At 50.3% G+C, this 18,457-nt stretch overlaps 1 non-coding gene across 1 annotated transcript; it reads left to right on the forward strand.

Moving 5' to 3' along the window:
- The first annotated feature begins 1,049 nt into the window (after window positions 1-1,049).
- TRNAR-ACG (transfer RNA arginine (anticodon ACG)) lies at window positions 1,050-1,122 on the forward strand. Its single transcript has one exon. It is a non-coding gene; the product is annotated as a tRNA-Arg (tRNA).
- Window positions 1,123-18,457: the final 17,335 nt, after the last annotated feature.

Raw genomic sequence — 18,457 nt, forward strand, 5'->3', positions numbered from 1 at the left:
TCCCCCTCTATGTATGAAGGAGAGCAGGAAAGGGCATGGCATGGTGGCGGTCTGTATAGTCGAAGCCATACCACCTGCTACATATTGCTCTGAGAAGGAAAGGATGAGGGAGAGGGTGGTAGATTTGGCGGGAGTTTAGCGCTGTGGCTAAGGAGTTCCAACCATTATAACGCGATTTTGATGGCACTAGGTGGAAAAGGCTGTCTGTAATAGAATCTAAATTCTCAGTTGTTTAGTAATAAAATGTTTCAGGAATTAAAAAATGCGTATATCTCAAGCACGAAGTTTGTTTCATGGCACCCTCTGGTGTATCCTGGCATGAAATTACACTAGAGTGCCATGAAATGAACTTCGTGCCTGAGATACGCGCATTTTCTAGTTGCAGAAAAATGTTATTACTAAATAAAATGACAATTTCGATTCTATGAGAGGTAGCCTTTTCACCTATTGCCCTCAAAACTGCGTTAGAATGGTGAGAAATGTTTAGCCTCAGCACTGAATGGGGCGCAGTTGTAGCGGGAAAGAGGGACAGGGGGCAGGAGTGTATGGTTTTTTGTACCTTGGGGAAATCATTGTTTCATATGCCGAAAGCCGGACGCGATTGAACACGTCTTCTTGTATTGTTGGGAAGCCTTTTTCATTTGGGACATTCTACAACGCACAATTAAAAAAGAATTACCGGTGGGTGCTTTCGGAATCAGATTTTTGCCTGTTGACAATGAAGACGGGGTTCCTTTCGACATGATCGTGATATTTGGCCTGCACAGTATTTGGCGATCCAGGATGGCAGCCAGACATGCGGACATTGACGCGAGCCCGATAAGAGAGTGTTTTCGTGAATCTGTTGGAAGAGTTATTGAAGGCCACAAAATACAAGACCCAGTGCCTGGGTGGCTTCCGAGAAGGGAAGCTTTGTTATACATGCGCGAATTTTAATGTGTTTATGTAACCCCACATGCGGGTGACGTAGCTTTAGCATCTGTGTTGTGTTGTTCGCGTGGATTGGTTTATAAATGACGTGCTGAAGTCGGCATTAAAGAAAGAAAAAGGGGCCTGTGGCGCAACAGGTAACGCGTCCGACTACGGATCAGAAGATTCCAGGTTCGAATCCTGGCAGGCTCGGCTGCTTTCTTTTTTCTTGCTAAACGTTGCGAGTCAGTCGTCATAAATGCAAGCAGCGTCGTTTCCGGCACTGGCATGTAGCTTCAGGGCAGTTTGTGCGGCGTGACAACATCCAGCACACCGTCGTGTTGAGCGTGAGCGGCGCTGCTGCCCTTGGAGATGCGGTTGTCGTCGAACCTCTACGCTTCACTGACCGCCTACTGCACACGATTCGCACGTGATGTCAGGAGATGGAGCGTATTATTATTAGTGGCGGTTTATTGTAAAATAAGATGCGAGAAGGAAAGGAAATATTTTTTGCTGACCGCGGCGTCTGCCGTCGAATCCAGACGCAACTGAGCTGCAGCTATAAAAGGGACAGGGAGAGGACAACGGGGGGAAAGAAAGAGGGGACTTACAGTAAGAAAGGACAGGCGATTGGATAAATATTATACGTAATAAATAGCGCCACGCCCGCCACTCTACTCTACTCTACTCTGCTCGCTGTAGAGCAGGCTCTCGACAGCGTTGAGCTTTTGCGGTGGCTTGCTTCCACGCAACCAGGCTGCAGCCCGCCGCTGTCGCGCTGCAGTCAGGGCGCACTGCCGCGCCGCTAGCAGACGACGCGGCAGCCCTCTCCGTCCCCGCTGGTGGCGCCGCCGTCACGGATGCCAGGGCACCAGTGGCGGGAACCTGCGAAGGAGCGCGCGAAGCGGCTGGTGACTCTGCAGTCTGCTACGGGGATTCCCCCGTTCGGGAGGGGGAGAAGGGGTGGCCCAGTTAGGAGGCCGGCGCAGACAGGCGGTCGTCTGCCGCGACCTCCATCCTTCCCTCTCTCTGTCGCGATGGTGGTGGGGGAACGAGAACCGTGGTGAAGGAGGGGCACTGCGCGCACGCCTGTTGGCCCCTTCCTCCTCGACGCTGTATGCTGCTTCCCGCGATCTCCGTCGCTTGCGGTCCATGCTGTGCTGTCAGCAGATCGATGTTGGCATGCGGGTGGAAAGCCGCGAACGGCGTGCGCTCGGTACCACGCTCGGACCACGTGGCGGCGATTCCCGCCGGTGCAGCAACATCTCGCGTCGGAGCTTCTCCTGCGCCTCCCTGTAGCTGCTGGGCTGGCATCGTCTAGCGCGCTCTGCGTTAATTATGAAAAAGTTGTTGTGAAGGGTCCTGAGAGGCCTGGAATTTCTTTGGGTACCTGAAAACTCTGGAATTCCTATTGTAATTAATCGTGCATCATTTTTTTCTAAATTACAGGCGTAACGCTAAGAGAGCAGGAGTAGGTCAAGAAACAAATTCGAGTTCACGATGTCTGAGCTACCACAGCGGTGGCCTAGTCGTTTGAGCATCCGCCTCGCATGCGGGAGGGAGGTGCGGGGTTCGATCCCTAGTGTCGCCGGGCACACACCGGTGATACAATGGGTACCAGCTTTTCCCTGCCTGGTGCTCGGCTTCCTTAGTGTGAAATGCTTGGGAAATGGGTCGCTGACCCCACGTTGAGTCGAACGAAAAACCTTGTGCCATGGTGCTCTTTGGCCACAGATGCCCTTGCGCCGTGATAATTCATCATCATCATGATGTCTGAGCTGAAATCGAGGATAAATACGACATAGACAGGGCATGTAATGTGAAGAAAAAAAAAACCAGTGGTCTCTCCGGGTAACGAACTGGATTCCAAGATACGGCAATCGCAGCAGTAAGTCAGGTGGGCGGGCGAGATTAATAACATTGCAGCGATAAGGTCGTCCCATCTCGCACATGTATAGGTCTTTGTCGTGGATTTCACGTAGTTTTTCATTTGAAAGTCATGTACAAGCCCACGTGGGTCGTTTTAGATTGGTGATGATGAAAAAAAAAAGCAGCCACGAAAGCACCTTCCGCCCATTTTTTTCTTTTTTGTAAAATGCATGTGGTACGGCGAACTGCACCGCTGGATATAAGCAAGGTGTGGACACAGTGCCACAGTGACTGAAATAACCACTCTCGTAGGATACTTAGGTTTCCTCATCGTTGCTGCTGCTGCCTTCTGAGCTACTTCAGCCGCTGCCCAAATTGATCAGAGTGAGTGTAGATACTCGATCTGGCGTCCCCCATTAAGCAGTAATTAAGCAAAACCCCAAAAGTGAATTAGCGATTTTTCAAATTGCTCCAGAAACTGCTAAATTGGCTTTGCCAGTCTGGAAGTGGTTCTAGGTAATTTCTTCGTAGAGAATTTAGCAGACTTAAACTGTTGTCCATTCTGAGCCAAGGGCATGGGAGCATGTTGCGGACATACAGTATACTGAGCCATGGTAATCGGGCCATCGATCGCCGCCTTCTGCTGTGGCCAGAACGGGTCGATGTGGGTGAGTGAGTACTCAGGCTGATGATGGTGGTGGTGGTCAGTGCCAATGGGGTGCTCGATAGATCGTAACCACACATATAGACAAGGCGAAGCCAAGCTAGTTTTTTAAATCGAGACTCATTTCTTGATTTAAAACTTTATTAATAGACTTGAAAGGCGCGCATGGTGTTTAGGGATTAGGATAGATTAGAGATGTGAGCAGCAGTTGGCATTCCTGAGTCCAGGAGTCCGTTGGCCTCAGCTGCCTCTTTTGCCCGTTGGATCTGCGGGTTTCAGTCAGCCGGAAGATCCTAGCTCTGCGTATGAAGAGAAAAGTCGTTCTCAAAAGCCCAGCAGCGCGAGAAGATCCCGTGCTTTCCCCTGCGCGAAACGGAAACTGGGCGAATGGGGCGCGCGGGAGGCCCATTTAAAGGCCCTCGCTTTAGGCCCATTGCGGACGCATCGTCCTCTGGTGGCGTGACTACGGCGTCAAATTCGAACTTTCTGCGCTGCTCTACGAAGGCGCTGACTCACTTTTACTTCGTCGTCCTCAAAAGTAGCGGCCACGCTAAAGTAACATATTCCCTGTCTGAAGAGGCAAGCAACAACGGTGCGTCAGTTGACGCCGACGACGCAGCCGAAAGCAAGCTTCGACGAAGAGGAACGACAGACGAAGCGTCTCAAGGGGGTATATCTTTACTAAATGTCGGATACGATAGCAGCTGCTATGTGTTAATCTACGCTGCACTCGCGCACCAGCCGGCCCCGTTCACGGCCCTCATGTAGTCCTTGAAGTGTGGCTCCATCGAAGGGGGGTGTCCAGTGATTCGAGCACAGGCGGAGAGGGAAAGAAGAAGGGGGAGAGAGAAAGCGGCTTGTGGTCTCTTTTGCACGTGGTTTTAGACAAAGGGGTGTAGTTATAGTGTGCAAAGATCTGAATACACTCACAGTGAAAATAAATAAAAATAGTGCATGCTAGAAACATCACTGATCTTATCCGGTAGGCGGAAAAGAGAAAGAAGGAAAGAAAGAAGAAGAAAACGTTCTGAATGGTTTACAGCCGTTTTGGTTTCGGGGTGGCTGCAAGCTTTCTTTACCAGTGAAGGCTGCCGGGGTGAGACTACACTGTCTCCCATTGTTATTGGGTAGACTTGGAAATGAGTGGCCAGCTCTGGACTGACTCGTGCTTTGAGGTCACGGGTTGCCCTTTTTCATCCAGCCTTTGTTTACTGCTGGCGACCTTTTATTTTTCTTAGTGTGAGGTTGTAGAAGAAAAAGAAAACATGTCAGTGATTCTTAGTACAATTCACTGTGAAATTTTCGAAACGATAGAGAAGAAATATTTCGACTGCCACTAACGACAAGAATAAAAACTGGTTGCCTGCTTCGGCTTCATGCAGTCCCTACATTACAGATTGACCTTGTGTGTGTTCCCATGAGAAAATTAAGGGTCTTGTGTAAATATTTTTCGCCCTACATTAGTTCACACTGCGGACGACTAAAAGACGACTGCCGTATAGCCTGCATGCGTTCACTTTTTGGCAACGTGTGCGTGCGTGAAAGGATACAGCAACGGTGCGGTAAGCCGAGACCGTATTGACAAGCGTAGACAGATTCTTTCGGCAGGTGGTGCAGGTGAAGCTCTACAACGCCGTGGTGTGGCGCCCAACAAACCAGAACCGCCAAACGTTCCTGCAAACATGTGGTTCCGCGGGTTTTGTGCCCTTATTTAAGTGCGCAGCAATTTCGAGTTGTCATAACTGAAGCGCTTGTTACTAATTCTACAAATCGCAAACTGTAATCGTCGACGTCGCCCGCTGGTAAGGAGGCCCTTCGAGATGTGCGGTTGTCACGGAGGCCGCGGTGAACAGAGGGCACAGAACGTGACGGCACTTCGCCAGTGTTTCGCATGTTGAGGCTCATAGGGACGTCTTACCCGTGTGGTGTTTGACGCCGCCGGCGCGAAGGCAGTGAGTCTCGGCCCAAGACGCCATTAGTTAATTAGCTAATCAGCGTGACTTTTTAAAAAGCAACGCCCGCCCCGGTTGAGAGTGTTCCTGAAAAGAGCTTTTGCCAAACATCCTCTCTTTAGGAATTTTCGAAAATGCTCGCTGAAACACCCTGTAAATGATTGTCAACCGCTCGAAATTAACTGTCGCAGAGATCAGTGTTCGTCCTGGCGTCCGCTACACCGCCTGGTGTTGTCCTTTTATTGCGGTTGTTCACTGTAGCTACGGCCGAGCACTGCCAAGGCGACCTCAGCCACGGTGCAGGGGCATCACCGACCGTGGCACAAAGCCTAAGAGCGACCACTCAATTCAGATAGTGCGTACATAGTGTGTGGAGGTCAACGTCCCCAAGCAGCACGAGGCCGTTTTTGTTTCGGCTCCATCGAAATACAGCTGTCGTGACCAGGATTCGAACCCGCGACACTGAGATCAGCAAACGAGCGCCAAATTATTCGGCGCTGCAGCACATTTGGCGCTTTTGAAGGGTTTTATTCTGCTATGCAATAAAGGGTTATAGGAAAACGAAGATGAGCCATTCCTTTCTCCATTGCTGTTTTGCCGAGTTCCGAGAGGTGTCAGGACTTTGCGATCGATACGGTGATTAGCTGCGCTTGGACGATTTAATCGGAAAAACACGTCTTACCTCATTTCCATTGTCACCTGGCCGAGCGTCGACATGGCGCACCGAAAATAGATGAGTCACATTTGTTCGACGAAATGGCTCACACTTTTTTTTGCCACGTGTACTCATGACAGCCCAGCGCGCAGTCCTTCCTGCAGAATGTGTGAAGACCGCTGGTTGCTGGCTGGCTGAGCTGGTGTGCGTTCATATTCAATGCGGAACATACAGGAAGAAGAGACAGAAAACTGATTTATTTATTCGTTCATTTATTTATTTATATTAGCCAATGCGGCAGGCACTGCAATCGGACGTTGCATATCGTTATTACAGAATTCCATAAGAATAAGAGCCAAAGATTACTATTGTGAACACAGACTGTTGCGTTGCATAATCAAACAGTCTAGGTCATATAGATCACTCCACTCATTTCACAATCCTGCACGTCCAGCCACCGAGCCAACCAACTCAACGGTCGAACCAACGAGGACCAGTCATGGCCAGTCTTCCTCGTACTTAGGAACCAGCAATGAGTTGCACACTCTTATGAGTGGATTCATTTCTACGCACGCTGCAGCTGTACGTACGTGCCGGAGGCGAAAGTAGAGGCAGTGCATCATTGGCGAATGATATCGCCGCCATCCGGACGAGACTGTCGGATGCGCCACCTGGCTGCATGCAAGCGTCGTCGCGGGTCTACGCTCTGCGCGCGAGTAGCGGAAGCCAGCGGCTCTTGTGAACAGTCGGTATGCTTTGTCTTGCTAATGTGTACGGTCGAGCCCGATGTCAGCTGTTTTTAAACCCAGTGTTCAACTGTAAGCGGTGTACGCTTGCTTACTGAAGTGTAACCTGATGCAGACCAACTAAGGAATAAGATATTCGGCAGGAAGTCAGCAGGCCTATTATATCGAAAGAAGACTAAAATATAAAGTTTGGGTTCAATCCCTATTCTGGGTAAACTTAATGAAGCAGCGCAACGGCATGAGGCCCAAAGTAGAAGACGGTACGAGCCACATAGCTGCCTCTGTTCCCGTGTTCTACTTTTGGCTGCGTGCCGTTGCGCTCGCTCGCTTATAGTTATGTGTCACCAACTCGCTCACCACTTCATGCCCTTCAAACCTGATATATACCGCGTTCTCCAAATTATTTCCGTAATTGTTACTAATTCATTCATCTTTCACCCGCAAAGTTGGACGGAGGGTTATGAGCCACGCCGTGCGGGATTATGAGACCTTTTGAATTTCAGTTTAAAAGTAACGGCAGGATTCATTATGCGTGCTGCCTGCATGTTTCCTTTCACATTGTAGCTGCCTATACGCGGCTTTTCCAACAGGCGACGTTGCGGCTGGTGGGAAGCCTATCTACTCTGGACTGTCGTGCTCTGTCCGGCGAGGTGACACACGTGCGGCGATGTCGCTGAGTTTTAGTGGCGGCCGTTCGACCGGGAAGGCTTCTGAGCGCGTGGAGTCAACGAGAAACCGCGTGGGCTGTGCACTGGCGCATACGGCGCGCCGTTCGACGCTGTGTCCGGCCACCACGGCAGAGGCGGTGCTTCACGTAGAGAGTAGTTCGGCACAACGGAGACGTACTACAGCGCAGGCGTACGTCGAGCTGCGCTGTCCCACACTGCGTGGATTTGCCGCGGGTCACTAGAACCACACGGGTGTAGGGAAAAACGTACCCGGAAAAAAGGACCCATGCAATGGCCGCTATGGATGAAAGTCCCCGAGGGAAAATTTACCCATAGATTGAATTCTTCGTGGGGCTACCTGAACCAAAATTGCACTCTTTATTAGACACTTTCATGACTTTGAGAAAAGATCGAAGCATGAAGTGTTTTTCTGTACGAGATGACACCACAATCATGCATTGCAGGCTGTGCCGTGAAAATCGCGCCACAAAACACTTCCGCCGGTGATTTGTTGAAGCGCAGAACTGCCCAGGGGCGCACTGGCTTTTGCCCACTCGTTATTCGCAGCCGTCATTCGTCAGCACCGCGAACATTAAAATAATGTTATAAGATTGTTCTGTAAGCTGCAGTAACATACATACACGAACTTTACTGAAAGATATGTGTACTATCGGGGACAAAAGCAACCGCACCCCCCCCCCCCCCCCTCGGCTCTTTTTGTAACTGGAGAGGGCCAGATGCTTGTGCTGCACAGTAACTTTTGTACACATTAGTATTAGAGATTGTGGGCGCTCGCAGAAGCCCAAGAGCTCATAGGAGGGACACAACAGTCGCAACAATGCGTGGTCAATACAAAATTACAGGTAGTTGACAATATTAATACAATGCACAGAATTAAACAACATTGCACGCTATATTGAAATGATATGCGAATGTTAAAAACTGACAAGAACGTCATGTATTGCGTGGTCATGTATTCTAATGCTGTGTTCGAAATCTTACTTGAGACTTGAAGTCGTAACCGTACAGTAACATTGCAAATTCTAATGTTAATATAATCTTTAAACCATAGCCTTAAAAGAACATTGCTAATATTTCTAAGCATTTACGCGTCGCGGAATATTTCTGTTGGTTCGATAGTGATGCTTTCCAAGTAGCAAAACTGTTCAGTTAAATATCTTAGATGGTATTCAAGTAGAACTTTTTGCTGTGTTAGTTGTTCCATTCTTACACAAGTAAAACAGCGCGAATGAAGGTGCCCGAAGGTGTCCCGTATTCTTTTGGCCTTCGGGCGCCTTCATTCGCGCTGCTAATACTTATATCTGAGATGGCACTGCTTGCCACAAGTCGCGTGCACAATCCCAAATATTTACGAGAAAACTCTGCGTGTTACCCACTCGCCGCTATCACTTATGGCACCCTTAGCGGCTGGCTGCTTAATCTTGAGGTCATGCTGTATCTTAGAAAGGAACTGTATGAGTTGCACGTATTAGTTGCGCTCTATTTTAGTGCCTGTCGCCTTTGTAGCCCCATGCTACAACTATGGTCTCCAGTATATTCTAGGCACTATGCTACAACGTTATTCTGTAGTTTGATGGTCAGATATTCCTATGGTTAAATGTTTAATGAAGGTTAGGAAAAGTTATTCCTAAGTTTATTTATAATGTCTACGAAATAAAAATAAAGCATTCAGGACAACGTATTAACGTTCAACCGAAACAAAACAAAATAACATGGCAGTATCTTTGTGGGTATATCTTCGCCGATATTAATAAATGCAGTAGATGAAAACTGTGCATGCCGTGGACATAGATGAAACTGGCGTCCCTTACGACATGATTATGCTTCTGGGTGTCCACAGTTTATGGAAAACTCGAATGGCTGTCCGGAATGCTGATGATGTTATTCCATCTGTAAGGAAGAACTTTGTGGAGAGTGTGTGTTACATACGAGAAGTGTACCGGGCACAGGCAAACCAACATGTATGATTGAGTGCGCTCGATGAATTGGTGCAACTCAAGAAATTTTAACTTGTGACCGGCCGAAGCAGCCCACGTTGTTTTAGCAATGTATCGTGCTTGTTTCAATGAAAAGGCGTTAAAAGAAAGCCTGTGACGCAACGGATAAAGCGTCTGACTACGGATCAGAAGATTCCAGGTTGAAATCCTGGCAGGCTGGTTACTTTCTTTTTTCCTTATTGGCAACGACGTAGCGAATGATTTGTCATGCTACATGTATCATTATTGCGACCACCACAACGTAACTTAGATCCTCAGGTGGTCGAAATTATTCCGGAGGCCTTCGCTACGGCACCTCTTTCTCCTTTCACTTCCTCCCTTCCCTTACGACGTGGTTCAAGTGCGCAACGAAATCTCAGACAAATCCTGCGCCTTTCCTCAAAAACCAATTTTTCCATTGTGTGCGACGCGACAACGGCCAACATACGGTCTTATTTGTGTGGACACGTGAACCGGCGTTCCTACTTTGGAAATACTGTTGTCTTTGAATATTTGCGTCTTACCAGCCACCGCCCTTGAGAACTGCAGCGACTCTGCGTTTTTTTTTCAGCACTGTTATTCATAATTTTTCCTTTATTGCTTCTCCTCTTTCCCCCCTTTTTCTACTCACTTGTAATGACTTGCAAATAAGTTGTAAGACCCAAATTGGAGTATTCATCTGTCATCTGGGGAAAACATCAAGCGTATCTAATCATTGCATTGGAAGGTGTTCAAAATCGTGCCGCCAGAATCATTCAATCCGCATATTCATACGACGTCAGTGTTTCATCCTTGAAAGCAAAATCTCGTCTTCCACCCCCCTCTTTGTGTTGCCGCTTTCCAAGCCTCGCCCTTTGTCACAAGATTCTTTTATTCGTCTCTCAATCAAGCACCGTTTATCACAGCCGCAGCACGCGTATCTCACCGCATGCACCAGTCATCCACTTCAAGTTGCGCGCCATTTTCTGAAAATTGGCTTCTGAAAATTGGTTTTTGAGAAAAGGAAATGACGCAGTAACTGTCTCACATATCTGGGTGGACACGCTAACCGCGCCGTAAGCGAAGGGATAAAGGAGGGAGTGAAAGAAAGGAAGAAAGAAGGAAAGAAAGCGACAAAGAAAGAAAGAAAGGACGTTTTCTGCTTCGTTCTCTTTTAGAGCAGACACAGGCTGGAACGGCCTACCTATGATATCTTCGCCACCGCTTCAGCTGTATTCCAAGAACGTGTGACTGATCATCTTCAATGCTAAATCACCATCGCCGTTTGTTTTCGTACAATCCTGTATTCATAAAAGCCCTTGAATGGGGGATTTTTAGGGATAAAAGCTGAACTAAGCTGACCTGCCGCAGCGACTGTACACAGCGTCAGCGATAGAGGTTGGCACAGGACGTTCTCCGCTGCTCTGCTTGGGATGAGTGCTGCTTTCTCCGTCATCGAGCGCCGGGCGCGGAGAAAGACGTGACTCGCGGTGATGCGGCAACTTCTGACCGTCAACGCTCCAAGGAGGTTCTTCGACAAGCAGAGAGAGCGAAACCAATATTATTGCCTTGCATTCCTGCCATGCAGCACCCAGCGCTTACGTAACAGCTGCTGCTCTGGCATCCATGGGCAAATCGCAGCCGGCCTCCAAGACACGTGCGAATGGAGGAAAATCGCGCGAGGGAAATTCTGTTTTCATCCCTGCAGAAAATCCACCTTCTATCCCGAGTCACCCCAGTCACGACATTGCCTTGTTGATGCGTATCCGTTGGTGGACAGAGGGACCTCCTTCAGCGCAGTCCCGGCGGGGATGGAGCCCTCTCAGCTGCAGCATCATTGCCGAAGCTGAAAGGCTAATAAACTTATCACCTGGTAGATCGAGGAGAAAATTTGTGCACCACTGCAGTGGGAGGTATTGCTGCAGACAACCGAGTTCTAGTTCTGTGGGGCTGGCTAGCGCGCTCATGAGAAACTGTGGGCAAAGGAAAGGCACAGTAACACTCTCGTTCAGGGCGCACACCCAAGCCGCACCATGAGGGGAGGGATGAAGGAGGGTGCCTTTTTTTTTAAAGAATGCTGTAGCCCTCACTTAAGGGCCGTTACAGGAGATGAATTAAAAAAATAAAGAAAACAATTTCAGGCACAGACAATAAAGCATTACAAAACATGGTCAAAGCATGCATCTACACGGAGACAACAACGCAAAAAAACAAGGGTGAAAGCACTGATGGCGATACAAGAAATCATTTCTTCTCTGGTTGCCCATCGTACAAATAAAAAAAAAATTAAACACTGACATTTTGTGCTGCTGCAGTGCAGTCCGGGAGGCCATTCCACAAATTAACTCAAGAAGGAAAAAAAAACAGTTTAGGAAGCCATCTAGGCGTGCATGATAAGGCTGGCTGTATTATCACACTGTGGATCAAACCTGAACTGCGTTTTAGAGGAGGGTGAATATATGTTTCTTTGTTGATTTTTGCTTCATTCCTACTTACCTGAGAAACAATTTCAGTCGTCATTTTTCTTGTCGCGTTTCTAACAGTTCCAGATCACAACATTTCGGCATGTCTGATAAGAATCGGCTCTCCGATAACGCGAACAAACAAAACGCACAGCAGTTCTCCGAATTTCTTTGTTTGTTTCCGCCTCCATCGAAATTCGGCCCTCTGCGGCCGGAATATTCGATGCGGTGACCCCGTGTTTAGGAGCCAACCACTGTACCATGGAAAGGCCGCGAGGTGTGCGCGAATATTAGAAATTTCGAATAGTTTGTGAATAACACAACGTTTTGCTGGGCCAGTTCGTAACTGTACATGTTACAGGCGCGAAAAGAGACACAACACGAGGCAGAAAAACGGGAGGCGCTCCGTTCCGTCTTTCTGCCTTGTGTTGTGTCGGTTTTCGCGCATGTAACCAAAGAAGTTTGTGAACAGCTCGTTATTCGCATCGCGCCGCGCATTTAATGTTAGAACTGCTCGTACGCATACTATTTTAAAATCGCGGATTTTCCTACCCTTCTGAACTCGCAATCAAACGCCTTGCGTTTCTGAGCTATGTTGTCTGGTTCGGTGCGCACAAATTGCTCTTGTCGTAAGTGCTTTCCCGCAGGGCCGATTTCCAGCAGAAGTGCACGTGCTGGTAGTGTGAGACCTCGCAGATAAATGCGTTTATGGCCATCGAGAGCCGCGGCACGGCCACCCCGAGCTCACGGAGCAAAAATTAAGTGCAGCACCATGAAGTGTTCCATGTACCGTGCCGCAAAGCAGTCGACAGCTGGCTGACAGTGTTCCGACTGGCTGGCTGACAGTGTTCTTGTGTTCGCGATCGCTACAATACAAGACCTGGCGCGCGCGGAATCAGGCTGTAGTATGTGTGGACATCAGCGGTGTTTTTTCGGCAACAGCATTTGTCCTAAACAGTGGAGGAGAGCAACAGGTCCAACTTTTTTGTAGTGTTATTTAAGCGGCGTCTTCCTAGCCGCCCGACCCTCGCGTCGGTGGAAGCCGCAAATGGGCCGGCAACGGTCGATGGGGTCCTGCCCATTCACCGAGGCTGCCTTTTCCTCCCAATTCGCACTCTCGTGTGTGTGTGTGTGTGTGGGGGGGGGGGGGGGCAACTTCCGCAGTGAAGACGCGCCCTTCTCCGTGGCTGCTACTACTCGTTATTTGCGATCACGTTTTACGACGGACCCTTCTGAGAGGTACTGTTGTCCCCCTCATCAAGGGCGTTCGGCGTGCTCGGAAGGGCTGCAGATAAGCTGCAGCAGCCAAACCACGCAACTGCGCCATTGCGACTCCTATACAGCTGAGGGGCTTTACGTAAAGCGATCCCCGCGCGCCGTCTCGCGGCATAGTTTCGTTTTTGCTTCTTTGTGCTCGTTCGCCTCACAGTCAGACAGGGAGAAAAACTACGCGGTCCCGCAGTGCATCATGCAGGTCACGTCGGCGGACATGACGTCGGCAGCCAGAGTCACCGCAGCGAGCTGCGACGTCGGGTCTGCAGACATGAGCAGGTCCTCCCAGACCTCGCAGCTCGAGATGGCGTGCTGTCCCTGCGGGGGAGTGTCAGCAGGGCAGCCGTAAAGGATCTGGGAGAGTGTGGCGTGAGGGTCACCGCACAGGGAGCATGCAGGGGACGTGCCACAATAGTGGGATAACAGCTGAGGGAATGAGACGTCTGAAAGGGATCTCTTGGGAGTGCGTTAGAGAGGGGTGGGGAGGGGGATAAGTCCGACGGTCCAAACGGGGTACTCGCGTGAGCTCCGCAATGGTGTGCGCCCGCTGCTTCGAGAATCCTGGATGGCGACTGTCCTGAACCCGGCAAATCAAACCTCGGGCCAATTTATCGGCAGCCTCGTTTCCAGGGTTCCCAGAGTGAGCCGGCACCCACTGGAGCTCTACGCTGCGCGGTAAATTTTGGGTAGGGGCGTTCAACAATTGCCAGGCAGGGGTGTGAATCCTGCCCCTGGCAAACTTAGACAGAGCCCCTTTGGAGTAGCTGAAGATGTATTGGGCGTCTTAATGTGCTAGGGCTGGGTCGATGGCGGTCTCGTCTGCCTCCTCGGGCGTAGAGCCCGAGGGAAGACGGTGTGTTAGGGGATGGGGTAAGGTTTGAATGTAGGCAACTGCTACCGCTTCATGCGCTGTACATGCGGCGTCTACGCAAACGGCATTGTGGGCTTGCCCGTAATATTTATGGAGGGTACTATCGGGAGCTACGCGGCGAGGGATATGATATTGGGAATGGACGTTTCGAGGAAGGGGTTTCACAACGAGAGGTGTATGGATGTGTCGAGAAATGGCTATAAGGGTTGACTGGTTAGCCGGTACGTTGATGCGAAGGATGAGAGGTTATGGCGGCCAGTGGCGCTCGCAGCAAGTCTAAGGTACTAGCTGTGTCTGAGAATGCGCGTCAACCATTTCCTGAATGGTGCTATGCATGCCTAGTGGAAGGAATTTGTTTGTGCTAGTGCAGCGAGGTAGGTTTAGGGCTGCCTTAGTCGCAAGGCGGATCATGGCGTTCACGCGTTCGGTTTCCGTGCGGTTCAATTTGAGATGCGGTGTTGCGTATAAAATGCGTCTAGGCGTAAATGCATGCACTACTTTCATGTTGTCCGCTTCGTCTAAACCCTTGTTAAGGGAGGATACTTGGCGCAGAACGTGCAACACGGATTACTGCGACGATGGAACTGCATCAACACCTGCATCAAAACTGACGCCGTCCATTAGCACGCTGAATGTCATTGTATTCATTCCTTTATTTATTTCACAATTCTGCAGTCTCCTCCTGGTGTCCAAGCAGGGGTGGGAAACGAAACATAAACCAAAACACAAATACAAAAAGGCAAATAATAAAAATCATGCATTCACACTTTTCAAACAGGCAATAAAATCCGCTGCATCCTTCCACCAACACTCTGTAGAAGCCTATACGACCGCCTCTCTTGTGAAAATTTTCCTACGAGTTTTTGAAGCTGAAGGTAGCGCTTTTGTGAAATCATGCTTAGAACGCCGCCGGATATGACCGCCACTCTTGTGAACCATTGGAGGTGGCCCGAAAATTTTCGAACAGTGACTGATCGAATATGCTTCCATTCGATTCGCTGAACGAATGAAATATCGCATGCTTGAAGCTATTCGAAACGAATCTAATCCGTTCCTAAGTTTTCGAATAGTTTACGAGTTCGGTCGAGGTGGGCTGTAGTATTTTTCTACCACTGCTGGAAAAAAAAAAAGCGCTCGCTCCGACACCGCACAGCATGCCGCCGCGATGTGTCTGCGCGGGAAGGTGGGTTCAGCGCCGCGCCGCGGTTCGTCCGTGTGGCGGCGCTTCTGATGCTCATAAGACTGGACAGCGGGACGGCTAGGATTCCGCCCAGTTTAAAAAGCCCTCCCTTCGAGCCTTATATCGGAGGCCCACGGCTGGAACTCTTGTCGCTCTCATCATCCGAGTGGTGTCGCTCGTTAGTTCACTGTCGTCATCAGTAGCAAAAGGCAATTTTCCTAAGCGTATGACTTTACGGTTACATAGTTGATATACTGACTTTGTGACTCGGTGTTGCGTGTCCGCTAGTGGAGATATCGGTGTGGCGTCTTTCCGCAGCTACAGCTTTAATTCTGGGACTTTGAGCGCCGCCTCTATCTTCTGCTTCGCTGTTTTGCATAAATATTCGCTTTGCACGAATATTGGTACAAGCAGCGAAAAATCGCAAAAATATTCGATTCGGTTTCAAAATGCATTGTCCGCAAACACCTACCTCATATAGGGAGTCAATTCGTAGCATAATAAGCCGAGCATTTTGTTTCCGTGACTGCCGGTACAAAGCTCTTCCGAAAAAAGCTCCGGGAAGACCAGGATGACCGGGAAGCTCTCCGACCTATAGTCCTTCGCTAGGAAGAGCTGTAGGGAGCCTTTTCTTTAGCAAACAACACATACGCCAGTAGAATAGAGTCCCGTAGCGCATCATAGCTTTATGTCGCACCGTATATATTCTGTTGACGAGAAGCTATCAGGTTTGCATTAAATACCACTCAAACGAACTTTTCAGCCAAACGCACTTTTCCGCCATCTCCCGCCAAAACCATATTGTATCCAATACAAATTCTGCAAATGCGCTTCATCTCGACGAATTCCAGCACACTCAGCATTCACTCTTGCAGAGAGTGAAGGTTTTGAAAGGTTTCGGGTAAGTATTACCTCAGTAGAAAAGCAATTTTAGCCCGCGAAATCTTGGACAGTGCAATTATGACGCTTCGAGCTTGCAAGACATCGCAGCGCGAATACTTTCTGTAGCAGAAATTCCGGACGCCATGTCTGCTTTAGTTTGGTACGACATACGCAGCTGGATTGCACTGTAGTAGCCAAGCGCACTGACTCGCGCGTTATTCTCATACCAGGGAAGAGAAAGAATTCGTTTACGAATAAAATTCAACAGGAACTTAATTCTCTAGAGGACCTCCATGGACGAGCCATGGGTCATCATCAGCAGACTGTCACTCCTGGCTCCTGAGGAGCCTATTTTGTGTTTTCTAGCACTGTGTGCTCATCCAAAGCAGTTTTGCGGTTTTCCAGGCTTGCAGCAGGGGTTCTGAACGATCGTTTTGGTATCATTTCGGAAACCAATTGAGCCTGTTAGGGGGATAAGCAGTTGAAAGCCTTTCCCTCTACCACAATAAATAGCAACGCGACCTATAAAAGTGTTAAAATTCGCGACTCTCGGGACACCGACACGGACTCAAACATGAGGCATGTGGCATGGCGTTAACAACGAAGATAGGAAAGTCGGGGAAACGGGCAAGACTTTTGAATCCATTGCGATCTGCGTATAACTTTATATCATGTGCTCTGATATAACTTTCAGCTTAGACAAGACTGTGCGCTGTAATTTTGTCTTGTGGCTTACTGTTAGACAAGATCCTATGAAACACTTCTCCTAATATACACCATATGAAATGCGCTTCTGGAGAGTCAGATTGTGTCCCAATAAATTTACAGTACGTTGTAATGTACACCCAGCAATCACTGCTTCTGTATTTTTCTTCAATAACCATACCTTTTATATTTTATATATCTGCTTCTGAAATTGCCCCTACAACGGCCCCCAATTTCTGCATCCCTTCCCTCACGGCACGGTTACGTTGTCCACCGAGAGAGTGAAGTAGTTACTTGCGGATTCGCCACACTGCTGTCTTCAGCAGCAGGCATTCATTACCTTTTTCGCACCTTCACTGTACCACTTGCACTTCCATTGAGCGGCCTTGACTGCACACACCCGCAGCAAGTCCCTTTGCCCCTTTAAGGCCCTCGTGAGCCGTGTTCTGCTTTCAAGTCACGCGAAAGTGAGGGTCAGGCGCGCCATCACCTGATCCAAGCCCCACCCTATCAACTGTCCGGATATCTCGGCAGCTGCATAAGACGGCCCATACTCATGCAACGCTTTCATTGCCTCCCATTATTTCCGTCCTCCTTCCCCTACCATCCGGAGTGTTTGGCTTCACGGGCCATTGCGGAGCAAGCGCTCCTTTTCACTGTTGTTGATGCTAAGGGATATTCTGGGGAGGGGGATACTGGCCCCGACGTATGTTGGCCACGTGGGCATCACTCTTGGGGGCCAGAGGAAGGGGATTGGGATGTGGGGGAGGGGAGGGGGATTGGGGTTGTGGCACAGGACAGGGACAGCACTTCACAAGGACACCGCAGACAACACCCGGGGCACGTAAACCAAGTGCAGATGGAGAGGCACCAGGCACGCTGCAGCAGCCGACTCGCTGGGGAGGGGAAGATGAACGGCGCGCGCTGGGAGTGGCGCGCGCACGTCGGCGGCTTGCCGGAGGCAAGGAGCCGTCACCCCGGAGCAGCCGGAAAGCCGACCAGGGCAGGCGAAGGCTGCAAGGTAGCCGAGGCTGCCTGCAGAGAGCCACCGATGGGTGGCCGGTGGAGACCGCGGGTAGACTGCTGGGAGGCAGCGCGGCGGGGTGCGCTGAGAACCGCCGTTGCCGGCGGCGCGCAGGGGCTGTAATGACAGCAGGGCGTCAGTGGGCTAGCGTCCAGGGACCGGCGGTGGTGTCCAAAATCACGCCGGGAGCTGCATCAGGAGGCAGCAGGGATGGAACGCTGGAGACCGCCGTAGGAGGCGGCGCGTCGGGGCCCCGAGCGCACCGGTGCGCACGGGGAGGGCGGGAGGCAGCAATCAAGCCGCGAACTCGCCCGGGGCACCACAGCAGGCGCCGAGGCAAAGGTTGGACCGCCGCCATCGTAGTCCGCTGGGCGGCTGCAGGGGTGTTCAGGAACAGGGGCCGCCGCCGCTGCAGCTGACGACGACGGCCCGAAGAGGCTCTCCCGGCGGTAGAGGGTTACCCGGCCGCCGAAGCGGCCGCCGGGTAGGTAGGCCTAGGTAGCGGTACGACGGGCTCCGACGCGGGCGACGGGGCGGCCAAGTTGCTCCTAGGGTGGGGCGCCGGACGGCGCTGGACGCGCTCGGAGCTCCTGCCCAGAGTCCAAAGGGCTGGCAGGAGGGT

Source organism: Amblyomma americanum, chromosome 1, assembly GCF_052857255.1.
Source record: "Amblyomma americanum isolate KBUSLIRL-KWMA chromosome 1, ASM5285725v1, whole genome shotgun sequence".
In the NCBI taxonomy this organism is placed as follows: Eukaryota; Metazoa; Arthropoda; class Arachnida; order Ixodida; family Ixodidae; genus Amblyomma; species Amblyomma americanum.